Source organism: Lemur catta, chromosome 9 (assembly GCF_020740605.2).
Source record: "Lemur catta isolate mLemCat1 chromosome 9, mLemCat1.pri, whole genome shotgun sequence".
NCBI lineage: Eukaryota > Metazoa > Chordata > Mammalia > Primates > Lemuridae > Lemur > Lemur catta.
In genome coordinates this window covers 100526791-100553963 of record NC_059136.1, presented here as the reverse complement: position 1 = coordinate 100553963, position 27173 = coordinate 100526791, and positions in this window count along the sequence as shown.

Genomic DNA, 27173 nt, shown 5'->3' with positions numbered 1-27173 from the left:
GGAACTAAGGTCAGGAGAATGGGCACATGTGGAACAACCACAGCTCTGGGGTCTGGGGCATGGTTATGCCCACTGTGGTGATGTGGGAGGCATGGGCTCTCACAGAGTGGCTACTGAGCCAGGTTCTGAACACAGATACACTTGGCACAACTGTGGCTCTAGTTCAGGGCATGGGGTTGCCTACAACAATGACAACTGGTGTCCCTGGCATGGGTGTACCTGCTGAAGTGGTGGTGCTGATTTCTGAGGCACAGGTGTTCATGGAGTGTCCATGGAGCAGGGGTTTGGACCACTGGCTCTGGGGTACAGCCATGTGCATGGTTGTCAGGTGTAAGTAGGGAAATGGCAGCTCTGGTGCAGAATGGCAGAGCAGTTGTCCCCTCTCTGGGGCTTCCACAGAATCTGTGATGGTGGTTGAGCTCCTCAGTAGGGAAGGCTGCAGGGTCGCCCACAGGGTAGGGCACTGGGGACTGTGGTGGCTCCTGCCACATGGCTGATGCTGACAGTTCTCACACTTCTTCTTTGTTCCCAGCTGTCTCCTGATGTCTCAGCTATGGTGACTTTTCCAGTGATCTGGGTGGGTTGAAACTAAAGTGGTCCATTTGGGCAGTGCCCCAAAAGGCTAAGGAAGTGGGTTACTCACCATGTTTTATTTTCTCTGTGAGGAGAATTCATGAACTAAGGATTTCCCTCTTGGTGCTGAGCAGTGCTTGCCTGGATGGAATAATGCAGGTGACATGAAACTGCTCTTCCTACCTCTTACGCATGGTTATTGTCATTTTTTTTTTTGGCTTTACTGTGTTGCTACAGCATCTTCACTGTACTCCTGAGCTCTTCTAGAGCTATTTTATTCATGGATAACTGTCTAATTTTTGTTTTTTATTGGTGGATAAAGGCTGAGATCTTCTCCTCTGCCATCTTGCTGAAAATATTTTACAATTTAAAACAATAATAATATTTGAATAAAAAACCATTACTCAATCCTTTTGTTATTTATAATTTTTTCATTTAAAAATGCCATATTAAAAATTCTTTGAAAGAAATCACTCTCTAAATGTTTTCCAAATAACACATATGTTAAATTAATGCTTTTGAAATGGTTATTTGATTTCCAGGCAGAGTAAAAATTAGGTACGGGATGTATATGGTGAAAAAGAAAGAGAAAGACTCCTACAAAGAGAGCTGTGCCTCTAAAAAGATTATTTTGACTTCTCCAAAACTTAATTAAGTCCTAGGAGATAATAATGATAATATCACCATTTATTCAGAACTTTCAGTGCACTAAATTATGGGACTTCTGCTCAGTCCTTCTTTATTTTTTCTTTGCAGAGCCAGTATACTGGGATTACACTTATTTTTATCTATATTCCATCAGTTGCTTCAAATCATGTCTTTCATTTGTTTGCTATATATTTGAACTATGACTTTCCTGGATAGCTTTGTTTTTCCTGGAGTTCTAATTTCTTTTTTTCTATTGGCAAAAGTATAATGTGCCTTAATTCTAAAAAATTTCTCAATTCTATTAACTATGTGCATCCAACCCTTTCCTGAAGATACACTTCCCAGACCCCTACTTCTTGCCCAATTAGAATTGATAACAAAACTTTTATTCTGGTAACTCCCTGAACTATACTTGTGGATTAAGCTTTGTTTTTAGAAACCAATTTCTTTCCCTTTCTTTGTTTTTATGCTAATTCACTAGAATGTTTTTTCAAGTTATTTTTGCAGGAAGGAGGAATATGGGTTGAATTTCTGAGTCTTTGGCGGGTGACATGTCTTTATTTTTGTCCTCATACATGATTAATACTTTGATGAATAAAGAATTTTAAGTTCTAATCAAAGCTTTTTCAACTTTGCAAGCAGTATTCTAGTGCTTTTTAGCCTACATACTGACAAATGAGAAGTCTGGGGCTTTTGGATTCCTTTGTAGATTTGTATTGTGTTCTTTTATATCTCTGGATCTCGGGATACCCTCAGAATCTCTGTTTTTACAAATTAAATGATAATACCTTTAGCTTTGTATCATTTTTACATCTTTCCTGCTTGTCAATCAACCATTTCAATTTAAGTGTTTGTGCCTTTCTCTAACGCTGAGAAATTTTTTGCTCATTTCTTCTCTTCCATCTTGATTTATAAATCCCTGTTTGTCAGAAATTGTTCTACTTATCTAAATCTTTTATTTTTTCTCTTGTGTTTTCAACCTCATGCTTTTTTGCCTTACACTTTTGTTTTTATTTCATATTCCTCCTTTTTATTGACACTTTTATTTCAGCAATCATATGTTTATATACAAGTTTTCCTTGTTCTCTTGTTTTATAAATTCAATTAGTCTTTGAAACTTAGGATGACAATTAGATGTTTTAAAATGTTTTCTTTGTGTCCTGATTTATTTATGTTTCTCTGTGGATTGATTTTTTAATTTATTTAAATCAATTATTTTTAGGCTGTCAATTGCCTGCAGGTATCTGCAGTGTTTGACCTTTTACTGACATTCAAGAGTTGTAGGTTCTGAGGCCACGCACACGCAGCCCATTGACTAAGCTGGGATAGTGATGGTATCCACCTCAGAGGCTGGTTCTAAAAGCAGAGGTGCCCTCTAGTGCTGGAGAAATGGACTGGTACTCCAATAACTCTTTCATGAATGGATACCCCAAGCATGGTTTCAGAGCAAAATGCACCTTAGGTTATACAGGGAAGAAGTTGTCCATTTGAGTGAGAACTCCCAATTGCTACAATGGAGAGGGCTTTGCCCAAATGCCAGGCCCACACTAGGTGACACAGCCAATCCTAGCTAATGCTTTAAGAAACAGTCCTTCAGTTTATTTTGGGGCAACTCAAAGTTTCCAGGAGCTCTTTGCATGATGGTAGTAGTGGTGGTGAGCTGTCAGTGGGGACGGTTGGGCTGCCCCCTAGACAATAAATAAATCCCCGTGTTTTCAGATTCACTTTTCAAGTCTGTCTTCCGATCTCTCTAGAGCTTCCTGAGAGGTTAAGCTCCAACCTCCACTGTTTTCTATTGTCCTTAAGCGAGTTAAAGCCTACCATCCACCCATTAATCCCTTTCTCCTTGGGTCCAGTTCTCTTTGTTATTTCGAAGTTGTTTGTTCTTCACCGTTATTTCAAGAAGGTGCTGGGTTTAGTAGGAGAACACTCCGCCTCCACCCCCGCGTCTGCTCTCTGCGGGCGCCGCGCTGCCCTGGCCTCTGCTGCCCCAGTGCGGTCCCGGTCCCGCCTGTGCCCGCTGTGGTCCTCTTGGTGGCGCAGCGGCTGCTGCTCCGGCCGGGGCCTCCCGCCTGGAACACGGCTTTCTCTCCACACAGGGCCTTTCTGGACCATTCCTCTAACTTTCTGTTGTATCTTTATAATACCTGGAATTTTCGCTATGCTCACCAGCAGTTGTTCTTGCATTATTAAGGAATTTTTTTTTATCCTTAACGTGGCAATCGGCATTTACATAGAAGGACTATATCTTGATAACAATCATAGTGGCCATGCCAAGTGACACAGATTTCACTGCTCTCCTGTGTGGGTTGCTGTTGTTTTTAAACTTTATTTTTTTAGAGAAGTTTTAAGCTCACAGAAAAATTGAGATAAAGACGCGGAGATATCCCGTATACTCCACTCCCACCGGCATGCACAGCCTCCCCCAGCATCACCTGACCCCCCGGAGAGGAGTGTGCGCTACACTTGATGGCCCCACGTGGACCCATCGCCATCCCAAGTCCATAGCTTACGTCACGGTGCGCTCGATGCACATTCTTTGGGTTTGGACAAGTGTATAACGATGTGCACCTGTCACTCTAGTATCCAAGAGAGTAGTTCACAGCCCTGAAAAGCCTCTGTCTTCCGCCTACTCTTCCTTCTTCCCCCCCCCACCCCCGCCACTAGAAACCACTGATCCTTACTGCCTTCATAGCGTTGTCTTTTGCAGAATGTCATGGAGTTGGAATCACATATGAAGCTTATTCAGACTCATTTTTTTTACTTAGTTATATGTATTTAAGTTCCTTCAGGTTTTTCGCGGCTTATTAGCTCATTTCTTTCTGGTACTAAGTAATATTTTGTTGTCCGGGTGTACTGCAATTTATTTATCCATTTACCTACTGAGGGACACGTAGGTTGCTCCCAAGTTTGGCAGTTATGAATAAAGCTGCTATAAACATCCACGTACACGTTTTTATGTGGGACACAGTTTTCAACTCCTTTGGTAATTACCAAGAAATGTGATTGCTGGATTGTATGGTAAACATATGTTTATTTTTGTCAGAAATTGCAAAACTGTCTCCTAAAGTGGCTGTGTCATCTTGCATTCCCACCAACAATGAATGAAAGTTTCCTTTGCTCCACATCCTTGCCAGCGTTTGGCATTATCAGTGCTCTGGATGTTGGCCATTTTAAAAGATGTGAAATGGGACCCTGTTGTTTTAATTTGCCTTTCCCTAATGACATACGGTATGGGGCAGCTTTTCATAAGCTTATTTGCCTCTTCTTTTGTGAGGTGTCTGTTAAGCTCTTTGACCCATTTTTTAATTGGTCATTTGTTTTCTTATTGTTGAGCTTTAAGAGTTCTTTGCACATTTTGGATAGCGATCCTTTATCAGAAATATGTTTTGCAAATATTTTTTCCCAATATATGGCTTTCTTTTTATTTTATTGACAGTGTCTTTCACAGAGCAGAAATTTTTAATTTTAGTGAAATCCAGCTTATCAATTCTTTCTTTTATGGAGCGTGACTTCAGTGTTGCATCTAAAAATCATATCCAAGCCCAGGGTCATCTAGACTTTCCTCTGTGTTACCCTCTGTGGGATTATACTTGTGTACTTTACATTTGGCCCATAATCTATTACATTTTGAATTAATTTTTGTGAAGGGCATAAGGCTGTGTCTAGAGCCATTGCTTTCTTTCCTGTGGATGTCCACTTGCCCGGCACCGTTTGCTGGGAACTGCCTTGTGCCGTCACGTTCCCTTTGCTCCCGTGTCACCCACCCGTTGGCTGTGTTTGTGTGGGTCTACTGCTGAGCTCTGTTCTAGTCCATTGATACATTTGTCTGTTTTCTCACCAATACCATACACCTTGATTACTGTAACTTTATAGTTAACTCATAAAATAAGGTAATGTCAGTTTTCAGCCTTGTTCATCTCTGTCAATATTGCATTCACTATTCTGGGTCTTTTGCCTCTCCACGTAAACTTTACAATTTGTCAAAATTCTTAAAATAACTTTCTATAATTTTGATTAAGATTGCATTGAATCTATAGCTCAGGTTGGGAAGAATTGACATCTGGACAATATGGGGTCTTCCTCTTCATGAACATGGACTATTTATTTCTCCATTTATTTAGTTCTTTGATCTCTTTCAATGGAGTTTTGTAGTTTTCCTCATACAGATCTTATACATATTTTGTTAGATTTATATCTAAGTGTTTCATTTTGGGGTTGCTAATGTAAATGACATTGTATTTTCAACCTTAAATTCCACTTGTTCATTGCTGATATATAGGAAAGTTGTTGATTTTTGTATATTAACCTTGAATCCTGAAACCTTGCTATAAATGTTGATTCTTTCCAAAAGGTTTTTTGTTTCTTGATTTGTTTTTTTGACTATTATTTTGGATTTTTACATAGATGATCATGTCATCTGCAGACAAAGTTGGTTTTATTTCTTCTTTCTCCTTAAATATACATTTCCTTTTCTTTTCTTGTCTTATTGTCTTAGCTGGGACTTCCCACACGATGGTGAAAATGAGTGGTGAGATGGGACACTCCTGCCCTGTTTCTTATCTTAGTGAGAAAGCTCTGGGCTTCTTACCGTTAAATATTATGTTAGCCGTAGATTTTTGTGGGTATTCTTTATCAAGTGGAAGAATTTACCCTCTATTCCTAGTTTATTGAGAGAGTGAGTTATTTTATATTTATGTTGCTACACCTATAATACCAGAATTCTTTCCTATCACCTGCCAGTTTAAACACAAATTTCTTTCTTTGATTTTTATTTCTTACTGTAGGATTCAGACATAATTGTACTTATAATCTCACTCTCTCTTAAGGGTATTATACAATAATTCAAAATATGGCTCTTCACTTTCCCTGAATGGACTGTTTTCATACTTCTGTTGTACTTGCTAAGGCTGGTGCTGACTCTTGGAATACCTTCATCTATATTGAAATTCTGCTGAACCCTCAGTCAATATATTACAGTAATGTTGAGTATGGACTCTGAATTTAACTTGGGTTTGAATACTGGCATTACCATTTACTAGCAGCATGATGTTGAGTTAGTTTACCTCTTTAGATCTGTTTCTCATTTGTAAAATTGGGATAATGATGGTACCTATTGATGAGTTTTTGTAAATATTCCATGAGATATTCCATGTAAAATAAGTAAGTATCTAGTATGAAATACATTCACTATAAATGTTAGTTACTATTAACTACTAACAACTTTCATGACCCAGCTAAAATGGCACTCTCTGCTTTCTCTAAACGGATGGGATCCAGCTTTCACTGAGATCCTTCTAACTTCCTTTTCTGCTGCGCACACGCGTTTGTGTGTGTGTGTGTGTGTGTGTGTGTGTGTGTTATAGTCATGGTCTTACTGTATGTTGTACAATATTTATATACATGCTGTATCATATTCTTTAGCAATTACACCATATGACATATGTACAAAAGAGGGCAGTGAGTAGCTCAAAGTTTGTAGTAAATTCCAGACAGTGTGTGTTTCTAAAACTACATGATTATTAACAGACTGCTGCTCCCCTAGGGCAGTTCACTAGGCTGACATCCACAAGAACCCCTAACATAGTCGCTAGCTCATGATATTTATTGAGTAGAATTGATTTCAGTAGTCTTCTCATCAAGAAATAAGTCTAATTTAAAAGGCTCTACAATCTCTTCAATAAGAGAAGCAGTTGGAATACTTTTAACAGCACTGAAGTTTTCAATTAGGGAGCTCTCCACATAAGGAGATGGGAAAATAAGTTAAGTGTTCATGTGTTGTCTTTACCCACAGTGAGTGCAGCATCTTACAAAGTTTATAGTTGTAAACTGCTTCAAATGAAGAACATTTTCCTTCTACTTTTCTGACTTACCTTTCTTCTTATCCTTCCTCCTGTTTTTCCCTTTTCTTTTTTTTTTTTTTTTGTAGTCATGAGATCTGAGAGTTAATAAAATTATCTACTAGTCATCTGTGTGGGTTTACTACCTCTCAACTGAATGCTGATACTATGCTCCCTTGGATTAAGAAAAAATCAGTGTCTTTTTATCAAGAGAATATCTCAGAATATTAACTTTTAAATGCATTTGTAAAATCTTCTATAAGTATGATGAAAAATAAGCTTTCTTTTGAAGCAGTAATATGCAAGAAATTCTCAAAGTTCTCTGCATGTTTTATTCACTGAATGCCACTTCTGTTCACATTCATGGGCCAAACAGCCCTGCTACTTAATGACCTGGGGTCACTTTATGGCCATGTTTCTGAGTATAAACTGATGAGACCTTATCATCAAATCTGTTTCTCATTGTTTCTCTCTTCTAAAAATTTGGACCAATCATTTGCTTGCTCCAGCATTTGATTCCTCATGGGAATATACAAGTGTTGGAATACTTGAACAGTACAATCCCTTGCAAATCTATATAATTTATTCCAGTCTGTCTTGTATGTTCTCATTAAAAGCTATCCTATAAAACAAAGAAATTGCGTGGCATGCCACTCTTTCACAGCTACTTAAACCTGTGTTCATTGTTGAAGTTGTTCTTTCGTGGTCCCAGGGGCATTAGTGCTGAAATGAAGGTCCTTATCTAACAACCATGCCGAGAAACATTAATTAAAATAATCAACATGTTTTCCTCTTTGAAGTTTAATGTGGAAGAGTTCCTTGACCTAGCCAAGCCTGTATTAGGGGAGGCAGTGAAGAGAAATGTGGTAGGGTTTTCTAAACTCTAGTTCATGGTGAATGTGATTTAGAGCTATGAGATTTTCAAGTTTTCCACTCCATTTTTATCTTGTTTATATGTCATACATCTCCCTACTTAAGGAACTAAATTGTGATGACACAATTTGGCATTTTCTTCTTTGTTGTTACTGTAGTTTACTTCTTCCTATATTGCAGCCCTGAAATTGCATTTTTTAAATTTAAATTTTTATTTACAATTGTAGACTCACATGCAGTTGTGTGAGATGATACAGAGAGATCACTTGTACAGTTTGCATGGTTTCTCCAGTGATAACACCATGCAAAATTGTAGTATAATATCACAACTAGGATACTGATATAATCTACAAAACTTGATTTCCTCAGTTTCACTTGTATTTATTTGTGCATGTATGTGCATGTATTAAGTTCTATATAATTTTATCACCTGTGTAGGTTCATATGTCTCCCACCAGGATCGAGATGCTGATGCACCAAGAAGACCCTTCATGTTGCCTTTTATAACCACACCCAACCCCTCACCACCCCCACCCCATCATTAATGGTTAGCAACCACTGAATCATCATCCATTTCTATAATTTTGTCATTTAAAAAATCTTATATAATTGGAATCATGCAGCATGTAACCTTTTGAGATTGGCTTTTTCCACTTGGCATGATTCTCTGGAGATTCATGCAAACTGTTGCACATATCAACAGTATATTCCGTTTTATTGCTGAATAGTATTCCATGGTATACTCATGAACTATTCACCTGTTGAAGGACACATGGTCCAATTCCAATGTTTGATTTTATAAATATAAAGCTGCTGTGAACATTTATGTACAGGTCTTTGTACGAACATAATTTTTTACTTCTCTGGGATAAAAGGCAGGAGTGTAATTGCTAGGTTGCATCATGGCTACTTGTTTAGCTTTTGTAAGAAAACACCAAACTTTTCCAAGGTGGCTATATGATTCAAATATTTCCACCAGCAATGTGTGAGTGATCCTAGTTCCCTGTTTTGTCATTATCCTTTTTATTTTAGCCATTCTTTGTGTGTGTGGTAATGTCTCATTATGGTTTTAATTTGCATTTCTCTAATGGCCAATGATGATGGCCACCTTGTCCTGTGCTTATTTGTCATTTATATATCTTCTTTGGTAAACATCTAGTTCTTCGGTTTGAAATATTTCCTCCCTGACTGTAGCTTATCTTTTCATCCTCTTGACAGAAGTTTTCAGAGGCAAAATTTCACATTTCAGTAAAGCCTAATTTATCAAATTTTCTTTTATAAATAGTGCTGTTAATTTTAATCCTCTTTGCCTAGTCCTAAATCTTGAAGAATTTTGGGAAGTCTAACATTTTATTATATGTTTTATGTTTGTTTTCTCTTGTTGTCATTCTTCTGCTTCTCTTTTCTTAACTTTTCCTTCAAGTTATTTACACATTCTTTGTGATTTCATCTTGAAGTGTTTATAATTTATAGTGTTTTTGAATCTTTCTGTATATATGTGTGTGTGTATATTAATCTGTACACACATGTGTGTATGTGTCTATGACTTATAACAGCCCACATTTTACTATTTCATGTGAACTGCAGGAACCTCACTTCCATTTCATCATTTCATTTAGGTCTCCTTAATGCCTCCACTTTTAAATATAATTGAATTGAGTATCAAGTTGTATTATAATTTATTTTGATCATCAAGTATCTTTATAAAACTCATGAGAATCATCAGAGTCTTTTGTATGCACTCTTGTTTCTGCTCTTACTTTTGCTCTTTGCTGCTCTTGTTGCTCTGAAATGGCTTCTTTTGTCATTTCCCACCTGTTTGAAGAACTTCCTTTAAGCCGATCTTTAAGTCTAGATCTGTCAGCGACAAGTGAGTGTTCCTCCATCTGAGATGTTTTCATTTCCCCCTTGTTCCTCAGGGAGAATTCCCCGGATCGACTTGGCAGTGGAGAGCTCTTTCCTTCCAGCACTGCCCTCATTACCCAGCTCTCACGTGAGGGGTCCGTGCTCATGTCCGCGCTATTACCTGCAGAGAGCGTGCAGTTTCTTTGTGGCTGCTTTCAGTGTCTTCTTCTTTATCTTCTGTTTTCAAAAATTTAATTATTATTCATTGTGGTGCGGATTTCTTTGGGTTATCTAATTTTAAGTTTGTTCAGCTTCTTGGATCTGCAAGTTTGCATCTCTTGACAAATCTTGGAAGTTCTCAGACATTATTTATTTATGTTTTCTTCTAATTCCACTATCTTTCTCCTGTCCTTCTGGACCTCTGATGATACAACAGTGATTGTTCTCTGAGTCTCCTTCCATTTTATTCTTCAGTCTATTTTTTCTCTATTGTTCAGAATGGTTGATTTCTATTGTTTTGTCCTCCAGTTCACTGATTCTATCCTGTCATTTCCACTTAACTAATTTTTAAAAATTTCTCTATTATTTTTCAGCTCTATAATTTCCATTGGGGATTTTTAAAACTTTCATTTTTTATTACTTTTATTTTTGCTGACTTTAAACAATTATTTTGATAAAATTTGTAATTGAATAAATTAAGTATAAAATTAGCTGTAAGATTTTTTAAAAATTCTTCTTATAAAGTTGAGATGATCCCCTGTATTCCTATTTCATGAGCATTTTTAAAATGAATGTTGTTAAATTCTGTGAAATATTTTTTCATCATCAATTGATTGATCATATGATTCTTTAGTTGTTAATATCATGAGTTACATTGTATCTTCATTTTTTTCACTTCAATTTATTTTTAATTTTGCTTGAGACATTGATTGGATTCTTCAGAAGTATATTGCTTAGTTTCCAACTCTTTGGGGACCTTCTCTTATTAACTTCTAGTCTGTTTTTTTAATATGATCAAAGGGCACATTCCATATCATTTAAATTTCTGAAAAATTTGTTGAGGATCATTTTACATAGTTTCTTTCAATTGTTGAAATAGGTGTGTTGAAGCTTCCAAATATAATTGTGTTTTTGTATATTTCTCCTTTGAGTTTATCAACTTTTATTTCACATATTTTGCAGCTCTATTGTTTGGGTCATACACATGTAGGATTGCAATTTGTTCTCTTTGGATTGGCCCTTTCTGTCTCTGGTAATTTTTCTGGTTTTAAAGTGCACTTACTTTATCTGATATTAATACAACCATTACTGGTTTCTTTTGATTAATATTTGCTGATACACATTTTTCATCATTTTACTTTTAACTTACCTATACTATTACATTAGAAGTGAATTTTGTGTAGACTATATAGTGGTTCATGTGTTTTAATCTGTTGTGCCCATCTCTATCTCTGTCATTTCTTTAGTATATTTAGACCATTTACATTTAATGTATTATTGGTATGTTATGGCTTAAGACAACTATTTCATTTCTTGTTTTTTCTTGGTTTCTCTGTGCTTTATTTCTGTTTTTTTATTTTTTGCCTTTATGTGGGTTACTTGAACATATATTATATTTTAATTTCAATTAATCTACAGTATTTTTGAGTGTATCTCCTTGTATAGCTTTTTAGTGGTTGCTATAGATATTATATTTACATAACTTAAGTCTACTGGTGTCATCATTTTAACAGTATGAATGAAATATAAAAACCTTGCCTTTCTTTATATTCCTTTAGAAGCCCTTATTTAAAGTATAATTGTCTTAAATATTTCCTCAAAGTATATTGAGAAATGCATCATACAGTTTTATAATTTTACTTCAACTTTCAACCATAAATTTGAAAACTCAATAGGAGAAGGTGAATGCTTTGTATTTATCCATGTTTACTCTTTTCAGTGTTCTTTCTTCCTTCCTGATATTCCAAGATTATTTCTTTTATTATTTTCTTTTGTTTGGAGAATTTCTTTAGCAATTTTTTTTACAGTATGTCAGTGACAAGTTCCTTCATCTGAGAATGTCTTCATTTCTGAGCAAAATATTAACATATTGCTCAATAAAGAATTCTGGGTTGACAGTCATTATTTTTTAGTACTTAGACACATTGTGCCACTTCCTTTTGGTCTCTTTGGTTTATGATGAGAAATCTGTTGTCATTAGAATTGTTTTTCTTTTATCAGTAAGATGTTTTCTCTAGCTGTTTTCAAGATTTTTTTGTGTTATTAGCTGAAGTGTCTTGGTGTAGATCCTTTGGGATTTGCTTGGGAATCTTATGTGGGAATCCTGTTGAATCTGTTAGTTTGTGTCTTTTGCCAAATTTGGGAAATTTTAGCTATTATCTTTTAGGACACTTTTTCATTTCTGTCCTCTCTCTCTTCATCTTTTGAATTCCAATGATGCGAATGTTAGAAGCTTGTTTTTCACCACAGGCCCCGAGGATTTTTTTTTCCGTCTATTTTCTCTCTTGCTAGTATCGGGCAGTTTCTGTTTTCCCCCCGGCAAGTGCGCTGGTTCTCTCTGCTGTTGCTTCCATTTGCTGTTGAGTCTGTTCATTAAGTTGTTAACAATTTTCGGACATTGTATATTTTAGTTCTAAAACTTCAATTTAGTCTTCTATCTTTTATGAAATTTTCTGTTTATTTGCTCAGCCTTTTGATTTTTTTTATTTTCAAGTGTATTTGCAATTGCTCATTACTAAAGTTTTATCATGATGCTTTAAAATCCTTGTCAGATAATCCTAACACCTCTGTCATTTCAGTATTGGTATGTATTAATTTTCTTTTTCATTAAGATTGAAATTTTTTTGGTTCTTGGTATGAATAGTGATTTTCAGCTGAAACTTGAACATTCCAGATATTATGGTATGAGACTCTGGATCTTATTTAAACCTTGTCTTTCCATTGGCTTTCTCTAGTCTATTGCTCTGGCAAAGTAGGGGAGCATCACCTCACTACTGGTAGGTGAGTGTAGATGTCTGGGTTTCCCACTCAGTCTCTACTGACACTCAATGTGGGGGTCTCCTTGTTATTGCTGGGTGGAGGCAGCTTTGGTGTCCACTAAGCCTCCATTGATGCTACCCTGGTTGGGAGGAGCAGGAATGTCTCATTGCTCCTGTCCATGTGTCTTTCCCAGACACTGCAGGGAGTCCATGGTACCATGGGACAGTGTTAAAATCTTCACCATCAGGTGGGTCTCTCCTGATACCACTCCAGCAGGATGAGAGAGGGACATTTTGTTACCAATGAGTGCAGATGGGACCACAGTTTTCCTGTGGTGTTTGAATGGAGTAGAGTGGTTATTGTCTAAAAGTTCTCTCTTGTTCAGTTCCCCATTTCCTTGTCCTTTGACATGAGAGAGAAGGTGCTCCTTGAGGGTTATTTTCTTTTGTTTTTGAGATCTTATTTTCTGGCATCTTCAACCCCAATTCTGGAATATATGAAGCAAAAGGATAACGTAGGAACTCACCGCCATGTCATTCCTCTTTACTAGGGCTTTATGAGAAAGTGAGCTTCTTCATTAATGCCCAGGGCTTGAGAAAGAAGCTTACAATTCTAGTAACGTTAGAGGAACAACAGAGATGCTTGTTGCTCAATCTGTAGGTTTCTTTTCCAGATGGTAGATTCAGCTAATTGTTAAATTTGGCCACAGTGGTCTTTTCAGCAGACTTTTTTTTTTTTTTTAAATTGAAAGTGCAGACCCAGGGAGGTGGGGGGGAGGGGAAGGAGGTATGACTACATGATGAGTGCCAGGCGCACTGTCTGGAGAATGAGAACGGATGCGCTTGGGACTCTGACTCGGGGGGATGGGCGGGACATGGACAATGTATATGACCTGAACTTATGTACCCCCATGATGAGCTGAAATAAAAAAAAAATAAATAAAAGCACTAAATATTTTTTCTAGGATCTTTAAGCTACCCTACCAATGGTCCTGCTTGCATGGGAGGGTCAGTGCGTGAGGGCAAGGCGTGAGCCCAGCTACTCTAAAGACTCCTGAAACCCTGTGCTTGTCCCTATGTGATGATCTCTCTGAACGTCCCTATTTTCATGTTCCACACCCAGAAGCACTTTCCCACATCCCCTTTCCCTTTAATCATTCTTTGCTGTATTCAACAAAGCTGAATTGAATGTTTACTACATGGGAAGCATTGTTATAACAGCTTGAAAAACAACAGTGAACAAGACACATGAAGTTCACATTTTCACTTTAGTACTATACCATTATTTCAGAGAACCTTTGGAAACACAATGCTGGCCTCCCCTTCTGGGGGAGGCAGTGAGAACAAGCGGCTGTAGAATTGCCAGTTGTTTTCTTAACCCTCATTTGATGAAATATGGTATTAATTTTATACCACTACATGTCCTGTTCTCTTCTGTGCACTGAGTCCCCTCATTCTCTTTTTCACCTTAGAAGTACAAGCACCATTAAAATGAACAGACGGGGGTAGGAAAAAAAAAATCCTTGCCCTTGGCATCACATCCATTCAACTTCACAGTAAGCAGTAAAGGAAATAGTAAAATTGGAAAACGCAGATTTAATAACTTAATTTCTTTCCCCATCTTAGAGAGATAGATTAGAGATCAATTGGCCAAAGGTATATACAAAAGCACTTTGTGATTATGTAGCATAGTTGCTGGCTTCTAGGAACATGAATATTTTAAAAATCAGCAGAAAAGGGAATTAAGTTTTATTTTAACTTGATATTTTATTGATGTAAATGTAGATTCACATGCAGCTGTAGGAAACTGCAGAAAGATTTATCAAATTTCCCTAATGGTTATGTTACAAAACTATGGTCTACTGTCACAAACAGGATATTGACATTAATACAATCCACCAACCTTATTAAGATTTCCCAAGTTTTAATTATGTGTGTGTGGGGGTTGGAGACAGAGAGAGAGAGAGACAGAAAGAAAGAGACTCTTCAGTGCCCTCAGCATCTAATATTTGCTATACATTCTTTCACTTTAGTCTTCAATGAAGATCTTACATCTGACTTAGATATTGTCTAGTATTTGGTACAAATATAGGCACCAGTAATTGGAACATACTCAGGCAGATATCTTTGGGAAATCTGTTTATCCAAATCATGACTAGTTTTATTTTTTGACATTTAATTCTCACCCATATTGCTATGCCACATTTAATTGGCCACCTGCCATTCACATATGCAATTTAAAATAAAATTAATGTGCATGACACATTCATGTTCCAGTATGGCAGCACAGTCTCATAGGGAATTTGTAGACACTGAGAAATTTGATATGTGACCTGGAGACCTTAAAAATCAAAACTAACATTAATCACTTACCAAGTTTTGACAAACCGAAGAGAAGACCCTCACTAGCATCAGGTGGAAAGAGAGAAGGGGGAGGGGGCTGTCTAGGTCACTACAGGATGTGAGCTACATCTTTGTTATCTTTAGAATCTCATCTTTGTCATCTTTAGGGTCACATCTCTGGAGATGTTACTTTATCCTAGCACCAGCGCCACTGGAGCAAGTGCATGTCAAATTGTGTCTATTGAAAACAGATTGGGGATTTGGAAATAGTTTCTTCTTGGAGTTTATAACTTCTGAGGGAAGGAGGAAGACGGAGAGAACGGCGATTTGAGAAAGGAAGGTGGGTTTCCTCCCTTTGGAGGAAAAGCAGCCTGACAGTTTCAGGTCTGAACATCAGGCTGGGAGATGTGACTGACCCTTGCACTCCTCTTGGCAGTTTTTGACATAGTTGATGGCTCTTCTGTTTTGATTTCTGACTCTACTTTTTACTTTGCTTTCTGAATATGTTCTCGGTAAAGAGTTAGTCTTAATAGAAATGATTGAGTTAGGGGATGTGATTTCCTCCTTCCTTTCCTGGGACAGAGTTTCCCACCTCTAGTGACGAGTGATATCTCCTACTTGGGCCCCTGCCCCTCTTCCACCTCACTGGCCCTGGGTCCTGCCCTTCAGGGCTCCGGACAGATGACTGGCTTGTTAAATGAATAAACCAAATACTGAGAGTCTACAAGTGGATAATTAAGGTTAAATGTGCTCAAATTTTCAAATAACTCATTGATATTTTAAATAATTGATTAATAATTACTTAGTCGAAACATGTTGGGAGGAGGTTACAGGTTTGGATCATAAAGTGAAAGGATACAATCCTGAAGGCCACGATCCCCAGTGTTGAAATCCTAAGAGCTCAAAATCCCTAAAGGTGTGAATTCCTGAAGTCTAAATCCCTTAAGTCTAAAATGCCTAGAGTCTAAAATCCTGGAAACCACAGTCACAGGATAGTTGCATCATGTTACATGGAGCTACTACCTTGTTATTATCCTTATGCAGAAGAAAATGGATTCCCATTAATTTCCCAAAAACCATAATGACAGATTTAAATGAGGTGTCACCAAGGCCTCTAAAAGTGAATTTCAAGGTACTATCTATAAAGTTTATTTTTTTACACTTAGCTCAATTCATTTGTTGAAAAATTTAGATGAGTGGATTGGCCATATGATATGGCAATGGTGAAAACTTCAGTCTGCAAATGTGTCATTTGCCTGCATTGACATTGCTTTCAACTGATGATATCCCAGGAGCTTTTAGTGAATTAAAGCTACATGTGCCTGAAGAAGCCAGCGAAGTTTGTGACTGGTTTGAAAATAATTATGTGCATAGTAGGGTAAGAAGACACACAACAGTGTTGCTGTTTGATCCTCAGTACTGTTTCTGCCAAATCTGTGGTCTGTATATGAATGCATGAAAAATGGATTTCCACATACCCAAAACAACACAGAAGCATGGCAGAGACGATGGAAAAATTTAATAGGAAGTACTCACGTTGGTGTATATCAAATCATAGAACAATTTAAAAAAGAGCAGCACCATGTAGAAAGTGAATGGGAACATGTTCTCCAAGGAGAGCATGTCCTAAAAGAAAAAAAAAAAAAAGCAGCTATTCATTGTGATGCAAGATTTCAGAACACAGTTAATGACTGTGCAAGTTGGCTAGCTCTATGGACCATGTCTGTGCAATTGCCCATAATCTATCCCAGTCATACAGCCCATATATTTTTTTTTAATTTTTAAGCTTTTTTCTTTTTCTTATTTTTTCACTCTTTTAAATGGCAGCATTATTTTTTTTTACATTTTGCTGTGCTTTCATCTTCACATCATTTACAATACTGGAAATATATATTGTATAAAGACTTTTAGAAAGTTCTAATTAATTTTAGACATTTTTTAAAAGTGTGACTGCATGAAAATGCATTATCACAACACTGACTTTGTGCGTTAAGTGTTGTGCATGAACATAAAAACATTGAAACTTATTCGGTAAATGAAGAGATGTCCTTTTTGTACATTTGCATTTGTGAAAGATAAAATTTCTCAAGATCTTTGATTTTTGGGTCACTGGTGCAGTGGTGGCATGGTGGTGCCCATCCTGGATTTCGATCACTCTTGTCAAGAGATTTAAACTGTTCATCACGGTATTTCAGATGGCCGCGGTTACAAAGCCAGGTGCACACAATTGCCAGCCATAGTGATTGCATTTATACATCTCACTTTTTGACCTATTTCTTTATGAATATGGTTCATTTGCTCGTAACTGTTAAACCCATGTGACTGCTATTAGTATACCTGTTTATGCTTGCAAAAATATGTGCTATTATTGCTTATTTTATTGTGAACACTGGCCTAGGAAGTGTTCTGTCATGTATTTGTTTCTTAAATAAATCTCCTTTTAAAGATGTAAATAAATATTTTAAATAATTCTTAAAATTTTTTTTCAGAATTATAATTTTGGGATTTCAACATTCAGGGTTGTGGCATTTGGGATTGTGTCTTTTGAGAGATTATGATTGGCTCCCATTCCTTGCAGACCCGATTTGTATGCGTACAGCATTCATTAGAATTTATCTCTAGAGGGACTTTCAGATATTATCTAGTTCATTTGTTGTATCTGTCTGCTCAGGAGGCCATAACAAAATACCAGAAACTAGGTGACTTAAACCACGGAAGTTGTTTTCTCACAGTTCTGGGTCTGAAAATCGCGGGGTTGGCTTCCGCGGAGGCCCCTCCACGGCTCGCAGATGGCTGCCCTCGCACCGCCTCTCAGCGTGGTCGCCCCCTGGCCCTCTCCCCGGTCTCCTTTGCCGGCTCCTCCCTATCCTCCTCACCTCCGAGCCTTGCACCGTCCTGCCCCCTTGCCTGCTTCTCTCCCCTGTCACATTTGCACCCACTCCAGCACAGACCCATGGCTTGACATGCCTTCTACATGCTAATTCCAACATTTATACCTCTCCTGATTTCTAGATTGCCTTATCCAATTGCCTTAGTGATACTTGCAATTGAATGTCCTTTAGACACTGAGAACACAACCTGCCTGTCCACACCTGCGAACCTGACACTGCTCCCCAGCCTCTCTCCCACACTCTCCTCCATCTCAGTTCACCCCTCCACTGATCCAAGCCACTAGTGTTTCCACTGGGACTATTGCAACTGAGTTATTGCAACTCTGACCACAACGGTCCTGGTAAAGTCACAGTCAGATCAGCGTCATGCAGTGGCTCTGCCTTGCTCAGAGAAAATCCCCATGTCCTCCTCTGAGTTACAGGACCCCATGTCATGCTCAGGCACATTTTCCCCAAAGCCTCTTCACACCGCCCTGTCTTTCCTCCCTGCACGTTGCTCCTGCAGCCTTGGGGCTCCTGCACGCGTGTTCCTTCTGGGTCTGGGCCCCTGCACGTGTGTTCCTCCTGGGTCTGGGCCCCTGCACGCATGTTCCTCCTGGGTCTGGGCCCCTGCATGCATGTTCCTTCTGGGTCTGGGCCCCTGCACGTGTGTTCCTTCTGGGTCTGGGCCCCTGCATGCGTGTTCCTTCTGGGTCTGGGCCCCTACACGCCTGTTCCTTCTGAGTCTGGGCCCCTGCACGTGTGTTCCTCCTGGGTCTGGGCCCCTGCATGCGTGTTCCTCCTGGGTCTGGGCTCCTACACATGTGTTCCTTCTGGGTCTGGGCCCCTGCACACGTGTTCCTTCTGGGTCTGGGGTTCTCTCCTTTCCCAGTGTGCACTCAGCTGCTCCACACACAGCAGCCACTGCTTTCTGGTCTTGTGTGGTCGTCTGCCTCTCTGAGGACTCCCTGGCCCTTCAAGGACACTGTTTCTGCTGACTAACTTCCCTTTAGCATGAATGCACTTAATCCCACACTTTATATCATATACTATATTTCATCAATTTTAAATACGCATTTTTTTTCACATTTTAACAGCTCTGAAATCAGGATACTCTGACAATCTATAGCATTTAAGCTGATTTGACATAACTTGATGCTTTTATTTCTTTGCTGCACCTTAAAAGACAGCATTTTAACTTTATTAAAATAGAGCATGTATCTTGGTTTCAGTCTTTCCCCTTGAGAGAAAGATTTTTGCCATTTTATTTTCTGTTTTATCCCCCAAAACCAATGTGAGGTTTGCCATTATAGGAAATCAATCAACTATAATAACATAATAAAGTTTTTGAGATAAGGTCTTTATCATCTTTTTAGGAGGCTCTACCTAGGGGAAAGGGAACTGAATCACACGGGTCCAGGTGAGAGCTAACACAGCCTCATGTCTAGTTATGGCAGAGAAACAGTAGGGATGTGGGGCACACAACTGCAAAAGGAGGATCAGCTAACCCTGATCCCTCATGTACTGACAGAAATGAGGAAATGCAAGTCCCAGTGACAACTATGAGATTTAAGCTGGGGTAAAATGATGGCATTCCTTCAGTACATGGGGGTTGAAGATGCAGAATAGTTCGAGGAAAGATAAATGTGTTAATTTTAATTAAAACTGTTTTTATTTCCTACCTAAATATTGCATTTAAGATAGTAGACTCTCAGAGGATGAAGTTTAAGCTTTATAATTAAAAATAAGGGCTAGGGAAAAAAACAAGCTGTAGTTGGCAATTTGCAACAAAGTATCTGTAAAGGAAAAGTGCTGCTGCTGGCTTAGGGATGTGTGGGCCGCACAGAGAGAAACGCAGCCAAGCTAGTCTACACAGCAAGGGGTTTGTTACAAAGATGAAGGGAACCCAACAGAAAAGAAATGCAGTCAAGGCTTGAGGAACCGGATCCATGGGGTGGAAGTAGAGAGTGGGGATTTGAAAGCCAGAGAGACTCTCCCACCGCCTGGGGCCTCTGTCCCAGCTGGGCTGCGTGGGCGTCCTGGCCTCTGCTTCCTGCTTCTCTCTCAGTTACACGTCCCTTGGAGGGAGAGAGCCTAGTTGGGCCAGGTGGAATCAAGTGTCTGCCCCGGTCCAGTCAGCCTCAGCTCTGAGTGTGGAGTCAAAGAGCACAGCCATGAGACTGTGTCCAGCCACAGTGGGGGAGGCGGCCACTGTCCCAGGACACATGGCCCACCACACCTTGGCACCCATCCTGGGTATGTTTGTATTACAATCACACGTGCTGACAGTGAAGTTCACACAGCGCAGACGTTGATAGAATGAAGAGGAAACATCCCTTCCACACCAGGCCTGTGGGCCACTTAGGGGCTGGAGCCCAGGCCACATCGCCTGTGCCCACACCCTGGCACTGTGTGCTCTAAGCACACACGGTTCTGCATTTGGGATTGGTCTGTCTACCACTTATTTTGGAAATATTTTCATAGCAGTAGATGTAGTGCCAAAGAGCTTCCCTTTTTAATAGCTGCTAGAATTCATTTCCCCAGGTGCACCATAACTCACCTGTTCTCCTGTGGAGGGACATGCAGGTTGGGTTTCTCCCGTCCATTGTTTTCATTATTTATTTATTTATTTTGCTGCATCCATGTAATTATATCAGCCCTGTAATTTCCTGGACTTGGAGTTGCTGTATCAAAGAGGATATGCATTCAAGTATTCTGTGGTTATTGTCATATTTCTTTCCAAAGAGAATGTACATGAGACAGTGTACTCTGTACCTTCTTAATATTATGTAATATCAAACTTTTATGGCTTTGCTAATATGGATAGACATTCAATGCCAAATAAGAGGAACAGAAAATCTTGTTTAAACCAGTCTGTCAAGGATGAATTACCCCATGATGCTTGATCTCTTTAAGCACTATGACATCTAAAATTCTATCTGGATTACACACAATCTCAATTCCATAAATAGGATATACAGAAAATACTTTAGCCTTTGCTTGAGGGCTCAGGCCCAACTTAACATGACATGTAGTTCGAGTTCTGAATTCCCACAGTGATACTTTTGGGGCTTACCTTAGCATGTGATATTGATTCCACTTGAATCAGAAAGAACTTTACTACTGATCTTTGTGATCCATCCTCCCCACCCGCTGTCCCCAACACACACATATACACTGTTTTCTCTCTTGCTTTCGGGTTGCCAATTGACAAATCGACAATAAGTTTCTATTCAAATTTGCTACATTGAATCCATCATGGAATTTGAAACCAGAAGAACATATTTGTTAGAATATCTATAAATATAAGAATGAATGAATTCTAAGTGAGGAGTATATAAATAAGAAACAGCCTTATTGATATTGATTTCATCGTTTTCTACTGCCTTCTGAGTTTTTAATATGTTCCAGGTAATTTTGTTGCATGGATTGTTTAAGTTCCAAATAGATAAGTTTTGGTATGATTTGCTTTAAAAAGTGGATGATTTTTATTTTTATTTCTCCTTCAAATAAAAAAAAAATCTGAAGGAAAAAAAACTTATTTAAAAAAATTTGAATGTCTTAATGAGGAATGAGCTCACTTCATTTTTAAACACTGCTATGTTTTTGTTAGTAAAGGTTGAACGAATTAATATTTGCTTGGCACAGAAAAAATTAATATATTATAAGCACACAATAAATTAGGTAAAATTGCTTGTAATTAGTATTCTTTATAAGTTATAGAAATTTATTTTTACATTTGTGTTCAAATTTATCAAAATTTTCTTTTGTTACATCTGGATTTTGTATTTTTCTTAGAAATGATTACCAATATAAAAATAAACACTTATAATTAACTTATTCAATAATATAATCATTTAAAGTATTATAGCCTATATGCAACAATATTTAAATTATCCAAGTTAGTAAAAGTATCCACTCAATAAAATATTTAATTCTTTTAAAATATAAATTGGAATTATAATTAGCAGCCTAGCTATAGAAAACTAATTAAGTACCAAAAAAACTCAAGAAACACTCACCTTTTTAAAAGTTAGAAGAAATATTTTTTAAAGAATTATTCTGAAGGTCTTAGTCTCTGTAAGGGTTTGAATAGAAGTATGCGGTCAATGCTCTCCCTCCCTTCCTCCCTTCCTTCCCCCCTTCCTTCCTCCCTCCCTCCCTCCCTTCCCCCTTCCTTCCTTCTCCCTTCCTTCCTTCCCCCTTCCTTCCTCCCTTTCTTCCTTCCTCTCCCTTCCTTCCTTCCCCCTTCCTTCCTTCTCCCTTCCTTCCTTCCTTCCTTTCTCCCATTCTGTTTCTTTTCACTAAGCAGACACATCAAAGAAATATTTTTGTTGATCACTTTTTTAGCATTATGAAAAGTATTTTCAGCAGTAAAAGCCTATTCAAGTTTTCTCCTTTATTTTCTCACACTCATTTCTTCTCAATTTAATAAAATCTTCAAGTATTGATTTTGATAATTGAACATTTCATAGAATATATCTGGAGAGTTTAAATGTAGATGTTCAAATATAGAGACTTAAACATATTTGATAAAATGTGTGCTATTCAAATTAAATAGCTCATATTAAAAGTCAATATATTACAATATGCCACAAATTGCCAAAATCAAGTAATCATTCATTCCACAATTCACTGGGAATGACACAAGTTAATATAAGCTGGTTTAATCATATGTAGAGTCCCTTTTGGATTATTGAAGCATATATGGTATCTCCCAGGGAACATTCAATCATTTTATTTAAGACTTGACTAGCTTTTGTCTCTTCTGTGACAGATAAATGCTTTACATTTGGAAAACTCCTTTTTTTCTTTGTAAATAAGCCTTATTTAACAAAACACTTTAAATTTTCAGGAAATAAAATGAAGAAAAATAAATGTTTTTGTTGCTATTGTTGTCATTGTTAGTTACAAAGGCTATAAAGAACAATTTTTTAATTTAAATGTTCCATTGAGGTTTTGTGTATTTATATACTTGTTCTGTTGAAAGGATTATAGGTATCTCAAGTTTTAAGTGTGTGTGTGGGGAGGAGAAATGCTTTTAAAAATTTTTCCTTCTTGTAGCAAGAAATTTGAGTGATTTAATTCTCAGACAAGTGACTGTGACTACCAATGAAAAGTCAGGGTAATTAGCTGGACACTATATGCGATAAATCACCCAGGCTCTAAACTGCTTCTCATGGTGTGGTTCAGTAATCCCCAGGGTGTTAAAGTGCATTTTCACAGCTTCTTTTCAATATATACCCAGAAGCTTACCTTACAGGTAGAGAGCGCACACGTGTGTGTGTGTGCATGCGTTCACACAGACTCGCACTTGCTCTGAAGCCCACTGCTCTCCAGAACATCATGTTCACACCAAGGGCAGGTGGAAAGTGGCCCATTGTCTGCAGAAAACAATGGTGCATCTCTACTTTTAGATCTATTTTTTATATTATTGTTTTAAGGTATTGGTTTTGCATACAATTAGTGCAGCTTTGAACACGTATATAGTTATGAATACTTATACATATATTGGGATTGTATGTTCAATATATTTTCAGAGTTCAGAGATTACTAAAGATTGCCTTTTGTGTGATCCCCAGATCAAATTACTGGGGACTTGGGTTGGAATTACCTGGTTAATTACCTCACCATAACACCTCATTTTGCATGCACTGTTTAAATGTCAGCAGCAAGAGTTGAATTCTGTTTCATTCTGGTGTTAAAGAAATAAAATCACTCACTCTACATTACCTCTGGGTAACTTCAATTTTCTTTGAAGTTTTAGTATACTGCTATAACTACCAGATTCAAAGAGTAAATTTTCTAAAGAGACTGTACTTCCTTTTCAATGGAACCTGAAATATCTTGGTGTGGCAGCTTTGTAAGTTGGATAGCGGCCATCTCCAGGAGTCATTGGCAGTGACTTGGGTTTCTGATTTAGAAATTATCAATGACAACATTATCAATATGCTCCTCTTTCATGAAAGAATGTGAAAATCTAAGGCAATGACAGAAATGATGATACACTCAGGAATTTGAGCAACAAATTCTGACAATGCTATAACAATAGGGGCAGATAAACACACCTTATACTACTACTACTTGATCAGACCTCAACAGTCAGCTATTTGTTGAATGGTAACTTTTAAACTAGAATGACATAAATTCCCTTTATTCTGTCCTTAGGGTAGGTCCTATCAGATGCAGAGCTGCCCACTCTGCATGTAGGAAACTTTTCCCTCCTTCTGTCCTTCCTGTTTTGTGATTTGTGCGCTCAACTCTCGCTTGCTCACCCCGAGGCAGAGCACCCTTGCCTTGCTAAGAGCACAGGCAGCCAGAATCGCTTTCCGCAGCAGTGGGCAGCCTGGCTCGGCAGGAAGCCTGGAGAGATTGGAGTCATGAGGTATTCACTGAACCCTCGTCTGTGCCATGCTGTGGTTTGTTACGTGGTGCAATAGCTTCTTGCAGTGCAAATGTTGAGTGACGAGCTTGGGAAAGTGATGTACTCTTGGCAGAAGACGCCTTGGAGCATCGCTAGTGCGCTCTGTGTTCGCACAGCCCCTGAGGAAGGAAATACACTGATATATTAAGATATTACAATTGCAAATTCATATTCCTTTTTCCCCAGGAGTAAGGTTTGCTGGTGCCGTGACGTTAATACTCCCACCACGGCCAGTTTCAAGCTCCCACAGGATGTCACCGATGGTGAGCTGGGAAGAGATGGCACGAGGGGCGCATGGCTCGCTCCGGTGCGCCCAGCTCGGTTGCCCACTCTGGAAAAGCAAGGTGAGGCCCAGGTGACCTCCAAGTTCCTCTTTATTATCAGCGGCTCTCTCCCTAAGCTCGAGAATAATATTCAAAATATTTGCTGGTTCCTAAGGCGCAGGTATGGCAATCAGAATGGTCGCGGGTCATAAATCCCTGAGCCCTGGTAGAGGACCCCACCGTGAGGTCGGCAGCGCCCAGCCCCTCTGAGAGACCCAACCCAGCCACTCCCACTGTTGACAGTGTCTCGGCTATCTTTCCCGGGACAGTTTGGTGTCTATAAAAATAATAATGTATGGTCTTCCTTCAATTTTTTTCAACAAATGATGACATACCACACACCCTCTACAAAAGCTTGGTTTTTGGATGTCTTTCCGTCTTTTCATATGAGTACATACAGATGTTCTCTTCTTGTTTTATTTTAATTTTTTAAATTTATTTACAGTTGCAAGGTATTTTTACTATTTGGGGGCCAACCATAATTTAGTTAAACAGCGCCATATTAATGGACACTTGGGTAGATTTCAATTTGCTACTGCTTATTTAAAATGCTGAAGTGAAGAAATTTGTACATATGTTGATTTAACCCACACATTTAACCCACATATTTTTTAAGGTGTATGTGGGCTACATACACAGAAGTATGATTGTTAGGACAAAGGAATATGCATTTGCAATTGTGATATATTGTCATATTTCCTTCCACAGGGGTTATAGAAATATCCAGCTCCTAAGCAATGCTCAAAGACACCTCTTACTAACATAATGCCTCAGCAGACCCTGTAAGTACGGTGGGTAAGAAACAGGATTTCAGCATAGCTTCAACTAGAATTTGACTACTCTGGCTGAGACTGAGATTTCTTTGACTTAAGACACATTTGTATTTCCTGTTCTCTGAACTCTGTTTTCATCTCTCTTTCCTTTCCTTTATTTAATTTAATTTAATTTATTTATTTGGTCTTACTGAATTCTTGGTCTTTTCTAACTATAGTATATATCAAGGACATTAGCATTTTGTGATTGAGTTGCAAATATATTCTTCTTAGTTTGTCATGTATCTTATTTTTCTTTGGCATTTTATGCCATATAAAAGTTATGGTTTGATTTAGTACAATTTATCAATTTATTTTTTTCTTTTATATGTTGTAGATTTTGAGTCAGGGTTAGAAAGGCCTTTCCTACTCTGAGATTATAAATAATTCTTTCTATTTTGTTTTTGTTGTTGTCTGTTTGTTTTTGGAGATAGAGTCTTATTCTGTCACCCAGGCTGGAGTGCAGTGGCACAATCATAGTTCACAGCAGCCTCAAACTCCTGGGCTCAAGCGATCCTCCTGCCTCAGCCTCTTGAGTAGCTGGGACTAGAGACATGCACCACTCTTTTTTACAGAATAATTATTGTTTCAGGATGATACATTTCTCTCCAGGTCTGTGAGACTGGCTGGACATTTAGATTTATTGAATGGCATTGTCATCTACTTGTTGAAGACTGGGAGAAGAGGAGGCTGGGAGACTGCAAATCATCAGCTCCAATCACAAACACAGTAGGCTGCATGGGATGCGTATGGCAGTAGATAATAGTAACACTAGTAATGGTTATATTTGTGGTTAACATTGAGTACTTACTCTTTGCCAGATAGTGCCCTAAACACTTTACATAATTTATTGAATTAAATTCTCAAACAACCTCGTTGTTATTCCTCTTTACAAATGAGGAAACTGAAGCTCAGATAGGCTAAGTCATTGTCAAGTTCAAACAGCTTCTAAGTGATGACCTTGGGGAAGATCAAGTCTGTCTGGTCTCAGAGGCAGCACTCCTACACAGCTCCCACTGCTTCATGAAATAGTAAAGCTTCATCCCTCCGTGATTGGTCCTGTTAGGTCTGAGAAATTGGTTGTTAATCTTACTGAGGATCCCCTGCACATAAAGAACTGCTTCTCTCCTGCTGCTTTCAAAATTTTCTTTGTCTTTGGCTTTAAGTTTGATTATAATGTGTCTCAAGTTTGTTTTGTGAATTATATATTGTGAATAGATTATAGTGTGAATCTCTTGAATTTACGATACTTAGAGTTTGTTGAGATTCTTGGATGTGTACATTCATGTCTTTAATCAAATTTGTGAGAAATTTAGCCATTATTTCTTCAGATATTCTTTCTGTCCCTTTCTCTCTTTCTTCTCCTTCTAAGACTACCATAGTGCATATGTAGGTCTGCCTGAAATGCTGTCCCACAGGTCACTTAGGTTGTGTTCACTTTACTTGATTCATTATGCTCTTTACATTGGATAATTTTAATTGTCCTATCTTCAAGTGGTGATTCATTCTATCTTCTGTTTACTCAAATTTTCTGTTGAAGCCCTCTAGCAATTTTTTAAAATTTTAGGTATTGTATACTTCAGCTCCAGATTTCTTTTACTAATTTCTATCTCTTTATTTACAGTCTGGGTATTTTTGTTGTTG